Genomic DNA, 8371 nt, shown 5'->3' on the forward strand with positions numbered 1-8371 from the left:
TTTTTCAAACAGGTGTATTGGGTTCTGCATAACTTTGTTCATTAAATAAATGAAATAAGTTTCACGTGTTATTTGTTCACTCAGGTCCCCTTTATCCAATATTAGGTTGTGGTTGAAGATCTGATAACAATCAGTGTAAAAAATATGCAAAAATATGCAAAAACAGAGAAAATCAGAAAGGGGGCAAATACTTTTTCATGGCACTGTAAGCATATTATAATTGCTAATAGGAAACTATATATGCATGTAACTTGCTCCGTAGTACACAATAATTACAAGTAAGTGCCCCTCAAGATACACTTCATTTTAACTAGCTAAATCCTGTGTAACACCTAGTAATTACATTGTACTTAGGTACTGTAGATATCACATGTACTCTGTAGTGTACTACTGTGCTTATCCTCCCACTTGGATGGCAAGGAGGTTCAAGTTGTCATAACGCACACATTAATGATAAGTACATTTTTTAATTATAATCTGCTATGACACCCTTCTGCGGTTGAACTACATCTGATCTGTTTCTGTTAAACGCAACCAAATAAACACAGATGGTAGAGTTTTTGAGGGCAAGTGCTCGCAACAACATTGAGTGGAGATTTTGAACAGAGCATTCATGGTAATTAGAGCCTATTGAGCCTCCGAACTTTGTAATCTCGGACACCCAGCACATCTGTCCACGAGAGATGACACCCTTGTAACAGTTGTTATTGTATCGGATGCAGCTGAGAAAAAACTAAACACTAAATATGTGAATTTAGTGGAAACTTGCACATTTGCGGTAACAAGCATGGTAACAAGCATTCATTGTTAAACTTCTGTAATTACAGACTGCAATTACCCCCAGTTCCATGTTGCTAGTACAGTGTAACGTTGAGTTATTACAATTAACAACAACATTTGTAACAGTGTAATTGCACATGTAATTACACTCTACCCCTTTCTATTTTCCCTTTAATAAGCACTGCTAAAATTAAGTGTTACCAACTATGTATAGATGGGGATTGTCCCTGAGTGCTTTATGTTCCACTGCCGTAAATCCTAATGGTGCGCTAGCTCCTGGAATCAAGACTCAGATATTCCTTACAGTGTTCTTGGCCACTAGCTAGCCTCTGGAATCCCACCATGAGAGAGCTGTGGTTTGGAGCATCTATAGACAAGTGAGGGAATACGGGAGCCTCACTGGGATTTAGCTCACAGGGCTAAACCTCACCCACTGTCTACGGTTTCTCTGTGACCACATGAAAGACGAGGATTAGCCCTGAGTGTGGTCTTTTAGATGAAGCCTCCAACTGACATTTGGACAGGCATAGTGGAGCAGCTCAATTAATTAATCAAGATGTATTTATTTAGCCATTTTTATTCTTTTTTTGAGGAATGCATTTGACATCAAGTGCTTAAAGGAAAACTCCACCCCAAATGATGTTTTTGTATGTCACGCCCTGACCTTAGAGATCCTTTTTATTCTCTATTTGGTTAGGTCAGGGTGTCACAAGGGTGGGCAATCTATGTTTTCTATTTCTTTGTTGGCCGGGTATGGTTCCCAGAGGCAGCTGTCTATCGTTGTCTTTGATTGGGGATCATACTTAGGCAGCCTTTTTTCCACCTTAGTTTGTGGGATCTTCGTTTTGTATAGTTGCTGTGTTAGCGCAACAAAGCTTTACGTGTCGTTTATCTTTCTTGTTTTTTTGGTGTTCATTTAATACATTTATGATGTACACCTACCATGCTGCGCCTTTCCATCAACGAACGTGAATGAAGATCCCACCACAAACGGACCAAGCAGCGTGGCCAGGAGGAGCAGGGATCCTGGGCACGGGAGAGAAGGGAGTGGAGGACCTCCTAGATGTGGGAGTTGATCATGACAGGAGACAAGAGCCTGCCATGGAAGCAGGCGGAGGCAGCGAAGGAGGATCAATGACGACTATGGGGTTCACAACCATGATGGAAGCCCGAGAGGTCTACGTACCGCACCAGAGCCGCCACCGCGGATAGATGCCCACCCAGGCCATCCCCTATAGGTTCAGGTTTTGCGGCCGGAGTCCGCACCCTTGGGGGTGGGTACTGTCACACCCTGACCAAACCAAAATAGAGACATATTAGGCTCACTAAGGTCAGGATTTGGGTGTGATTTGGGTGGGCATTCTATGTTCTTTATTTCTATGTTTTATATTTCTTTGTTTCTGGCCGAGTGTGGTTCCCAATCAGAGGCAGCTGTCTATCGTTGTCTCTGATTGGGGATCATACTTAGGCAGCCCTTTCCCTCCTTCTGTGTGGGATCTTGTTCTTTGTTTGTGTGCAGTTAGTTTGCACGACGAAGCTGTTTGGTCGTTGTATTCTTTATTGTTTTGTTTTTTCTAAGTTTCACTTCGTTAATAAACTATGTGGAACTCAAGGAACGCTGCGCCTTGGTCTCATCCTTCCGAGGACAACCATCACAGCCGATCTCAGCCATAAGAGGTTAATACATTTATGATGTACGCCTACCACGCTGCACCTTGGTCCGATCATTCCATTAACAAACGTGACATTGTATTTGTTTCATTAGTTCATTGCTGATATAGTCCCAAAATGTTTCACATTTCAGCAATTAAGTTTTCAAGCTATATAACTGTCAAAATAAAAATAAAAGAAATACAGCCGGTATGATGCATTTTGCATCATGATGCAAAATGCATCATACCACCTGTATTTCTGTGTTTTTAAAGTTTTGGGACAATATCAACAATGGACTAATGAAACAAATACCAAACGATTGCATTTGGTGGAGTTTTCCTTTAACATTAATCTGGGCCTAAACCTATTTAAGCACAAATCACATAAGAAAACATTCCAGACTAATTATGCAGTTAGGAGCTTTGAAAGTAATGGAGGATCTGAACACTCTCAAACACAGTCACACAAACAATGTGTTGAGACAATGTCCAATGTCAAATTTCCAGAAACCAATACCTTTGGAATTTACAAAAAAAGGTGCTAATTAAAATCTAAAGGGGCTCTTTGGCTGTCCCCATAGGAGAACCCTTTGAATAACCCTTTCTGGTTCCTGGTAGAACCCTTTTGGTTCTATATGGAAACTAAAAGGTTTTTTACCTGTAACAAAAAAAGGGTTCTCCTATGGACAGCCGAAGAACCCTTTTGGAACCCTTTTTTCTAAGAGTGTAGGGTCTACCATTGTCTCTACACTGCCAAAACCCACTCCTCCCTTCTCTCCCCTCTCATCTTATTCAATCCTAACCCTGACGATTTGGCATTCACACCAATTTACCATTGACAACTCCTGCTAATAACTCCAGCTTTTGTTGCATGAGCTATCCACTGTTCCACAGCGGAAGTCATAGCCTAGTGCTCCACTCTATACTGTGAGCTCCCTTTGATTTCCAGTTGCATATGTCAACCTGCAATTATAGGAGCTGGTCTGGAAACTGTCAAGCTTGACTGCAGCAGTATTGGAATTATTGCAATTACACCCGTGTAATTGACCCGCCATCGGTGAAGATGTTAAACGGTGTGTCTGCTGTGTAAGTCCATGTCAGGATCTCATTCCACTTTCCCTCTCAGTGTGACACACTACAGATGTAGGATCTTCATTTGATCACTCTTTTGATGCTGAGAATTATCATCAAATCAAATTGTATTGGTCACATACACGTATTTAGCAGATGTTATTGCAGGTGTAGTGAAATGCTAGTGTTCCTAGCTACAACAGCGCAGTAGCATCTAACAATTCACAACAATACAAACCAATCTAAAAGTAAAAGGATGGTATTAAGAAATATATAAAAATTAGGACGAGCAATGTCAGAGTGACATTGACTAAAATACATTATACAACGGGTGGGTCTAATCCTGAATGCTGATTGGTTAAAACCACATTATAGCCAGTGTCTATTTCACAAGTTACCACCGGCTAAATCTATGACGTTGAAATGCCTATTTACTCTGCTCCATATCACTGCGCAATCCACTGTCTCATCAACCCTGCCAGGAAATGTATAACCTTGACCTCCACTATAAAAAGCATCTGGACATTATCTCCTATTTCTTTTAGACTAGCATTTGGTTTTCAACAGCAGATATTTGTATAAACCTTGCTGTCTGTCTCTCTGACCTTTTCAATATTGTTTCAATATGAATTGCGATCTCCACCGTCCCATATAAAGTGAATGTGTCCGAACGACACTGACAGCAAACTGAGCTAGTTGTCATAGCAACATAAAACATTTTTTTCAGTTGACTGGCTAAATCAATACTTTGTTGCGAAAACTGAAATGGATGAGTGGACCATTTCTTTTGATCTTTCGGGGGATGACTATGGATGAATGGGACAAGAGATGAAAAAAACACAGATAAGAATACAAACTGGGCCGTGCGTTGCTTCGAGGGCTGGTTAGCAGAGAAGAAAAAAGTTGTTACTTCAAAACTGTCACTAAGGAAGAGTTTAACCTGTTGGGGATGGGGGCGCTGTTTAGACTATTTATGCTAATGTGGCTAATTTTTTAAACGGCTTCCCACAAAATCCTTGATCGTACAATATGCATATTATTATTATTATTGGATAGAAAACAGTCTATAGTTTCTATAGGAGTTGAAATTTTGTCTCTAAGTGGAACAGAGCCCATTCTACAGCAATTTCCCTGACATGGAGTCAGATTTGAGAAACGTTGGCCACTTTTCTGAAGTCATTTAAAAGGGCTCTGTCGTTGCTATGACTATACGGACACTTCTTACGTCTTCCCCTGGATGCCTTTACGTGATGACGATTCCAACGGGCTCGATTGCTCGTTCACAGGCCCTACAAATGAAAAAAACCTTTAGCTAGCAAGTCTTTTCTTGCTGCGTAACGCGCGTGGAAGACACCGACCCTCTCCTGTTCCAAGCATTAGTTTAGCCTGTTATATTTCTCCGGTCATCTTTTCACTCGTTATAGGAGTTACAAACATCACAAAGTAGTTAATTTAAAGCGTTTTATAGCAATTTATATCCGTTTAGTGCGATTTTGGGACATTTATTTTTGCAACGATGTGAAAAGTTGGAAACGCTTTTCAGTTCATCCCGAACGTAGTTGACATTTCCACATGGCAAGAGGACAGCTTTCCACCAAAAGACGATTTCTCCCAAGAAAGGATCCTTTGCCCAAGATACTGATGGAAGAACAGCTCAAGGTAGGACATTTTTATTATGATAAATCGTGTTTCTGTCGAAACATTTTAGTGGCTTAGGACGCCATGTTTTTTGACGTAGCTTCGCTTGGCGCAAACTGTATTGAAAAGTAAGGATAAATAAAAAAATGTAATAACGCAATTGTATTAAGAATTAAATTGTCTATCAATCCCTGTCCACCCTATATTTTTTAGTCACGTTTATGAGTATTTATGTATAAGAGTAGATCACTGTCTAAGTGGCGCAAGGACGTTTTCTTTACCAGCTTGTCTACATTTCACATTGTCTAACCATGATTTTGGTGGCTAAATATAAACATTTTCGATCAAACTGTATATGCATGTTGTAATGTGATGTTACAGGAGTGTCATCGGAAGAATTCTGAGAAGGTTAGTGAAAAAATTAATATCTTTTGGCGATGTTGACTTTTATCGCTCACTTTGGCTAGAATCAATGCTGGGCTGCTAATTGCTATGTGCTAAGCTAATATAACGATTTATTGTGTTTTCGCTGTAAGACACTTAGAAAATCTGAAATATTGTCTGTATTCACAGGATCTGTGTCTTTCGATTCGTGTATGCTGTGTATTTTTACGAAATGTTTGATGATTAGTAGTTAGGTAAACACGTTGCTCATTGTAATTATTCTAGTCCATTTGTGATGGTGGGTGCAATTGTAAACTATGCCATATACCTGAAATATGCACTTTTTTCTAACAAAACCTATCCCATACCATAAATATGTTATCAGACTGTCATCTAATGAGTTTTTTTGTTGGTTAGGGGCTATAAATATCTTAGTTTAGCCGAATTGGTGATGGCTACTGGTGTTGGTGGACAAATAAAAGATGGTGGATTATGCTAATGTGTTTTTAGGTAATAGATGTACATCTTTACATATTGTGTCTTCCCTGTAAAACATTTTAAAAATCGGAAATGTTGACTGGATTCATAAGATCTGTGTCTTTCATTAGCTGTATTGGACTTTAATGTGTGAAAGTTAAATATTTTAAAAAAATATTTTTTTTGAATTTCGCGGCACTGGTTTTTCAGTGGGGGGGGGGGGGGGGGGTGCCGCTAGCGCCACGCTGATCCTAGACAGGTTAACATCCTTCTAGAAGCGAGGGAGATTATTTCAGTGAGTGGGCATCGGTGTGAAGGTTCGCTCCATAGCTACTGGCATCTGTCACTGACAGACAGAAAACGCTGGAGGAACATCCTGGCTGAAAACAAAGAGAACACTGCAGGACCATCAACACCCAAAAGGAAGAAGGCAGCAGAAGTAGTAGCGCAGAGACTCCGACAGATATTTCAAACAATGTAAAATCCAGAGGAATGTACAGATCAATGTGACATACAATAAGTAGAGCTCTATAGCTGTGTCAGCTGTGGTGGATAACAAAGAGAATGAATGGTTTCATTTATTAAAATCAGTTCAAATGAACGTCATGGAATGTCATGAATGTCAATGTCTTTTGTCTGAACAGAGTCCTGACAAGAGAGCAATCTTTTTCTGCCACACAAAGTCGTGCATCATAAGTTCATTGTTATGGATGTATCCAAATAAATCTTAACTAGAAAACAGCTTAAACAAATGCAAATGCAGCTATTCTCATTCTCACATAGGTGTTCCTTTTGTCCAGGTGAAAAAGGGCAGTGTGGAGTGCGATTGAGATTGCGTCATCCTTGGATCTGTTGGGGCGATATGCAAATTGGAGTGTGTCTAGGGTGTCCGGGAGGATGCTGTTGATGTGATCATTTAGGAAGTTTACCTTTGCTTCCTTGGGCACAGGAACTATGGAGGTCTGCTTGAAACATGTAGGTATTACAGACTCGGTCAGGGAGACGTTGAAAATGTCAGTGAAGACACTTGACAGTTGGTCCGTGCATGTTTTGAGTAAACGTCCTGGAAATCTGACTCTGGCCCAGCGGCTTTGTGAATGTTGACTTTTTTAATGGTTTTGTTCACATCGGCTACTGAGAGCATTATTACACAGTCATCCAGAGCAGCTGGTGCTCTCGTGCATGCTTCAGTGTTGCTTGCCTCGAAGCGAGCATAAAAGGCATTTAGCTCGTCTGGTAGGCTCGCGTCACTGGGCAACTCACGTCTGGATGGCCCTTTGTAGTCGGTAATATTTTTCAAGCCCTGCCACATCCGCCGAGCATCAGAGTCGGAGTTTTAGGATTCAATCTCAATCCTGTATTGGCGCTTTACTTGTTTCATGGTTTCTCTGAGGGCATTGCGGGATTTCTTATATGCGTCCGAATTAGTCTCCTGCTCCTTGAACGCGGCAGTTCTAGCCTTTAGCTCGATGTGGATGTTGCCTGTAATCCATGGCTTCTGGTTGGGATATGTACGTACAGTCACTGTGGGCACGACGTCATCGATGCACTTATTGATGAAGCCGATGACTGAGGTGCTATATTCCTCAATGCAATTGGATGAATCCCAGAACATATTCCAGTCTGTGCTAGCCAAACAGTCCTGTAGTGTAGCATCCGCGTCGTCTGACCACTTCCGTATTGAGCGAGTCACTAGTACTTCCTGCTTTAGTTTCTGCTTGTAAGCAGGAGTCAGGAGGTTAGAATTATGTTTGTTTTTTTGCCAAATGGAGGGTGGGGGAGAGCTTTGTATGTACCTCTGTGTTTGGAGTAATGGTGGTCTAGAATTTATTTTACTGGTTGTACATGTGATATGCTGGTAAAAATTTGCTGGTAAAAATAATTTGCTGTTATTCTGGCTGCACTTTTTGACATAACTGTAAATTAGCCGTAGTTGCCTAGCTAGCAAGCAAGGGATCAGAACGTTGATATGGCAATAGAACATTTAGAACGAACGACTGGGTCGCGTCTAAAGATACAGAACAAAAAGTACAAATGACTGGGTCGCGTCTCTAGCAACCCTACATTTGTGTCGGAACTATATCTTGTGGAAGGATAAAATAGTACGAATAAATTAATCAAAATAACGTTTTTAATAAAAATATGTGGATCATTATTTGAATATGTTGGTAACCCGCACAGGTGCCAATATATGTAACAAACAGCGGCTTCTCTGGCATTATCACTTAAGTAGAATAAAATACAATATACACATATGAAATTAGTAAAACAGTATGTAAACATTATTGAAGTGACCAGTGTTCCATTATTAAAGTGACCAGTGACTCCATGTCTATGTACTGTAAATAGGGCAGCAGCCTCTAAAGTGC

This window comes from Salvelinus fontinalis, chromosome 1 (assembly GCF_029448725.1).
Source record: "Salvelinus fontinalis isolate EN_2023a chromosome 1, ASM2944872v1, whole genome shotgun sequence".
NCBI lineage: Eukaryota > Metazoa > Chordata > Actinopteri > Salmoniformes > Salmonidae > Salvelinus > Salvelinus fontinalis.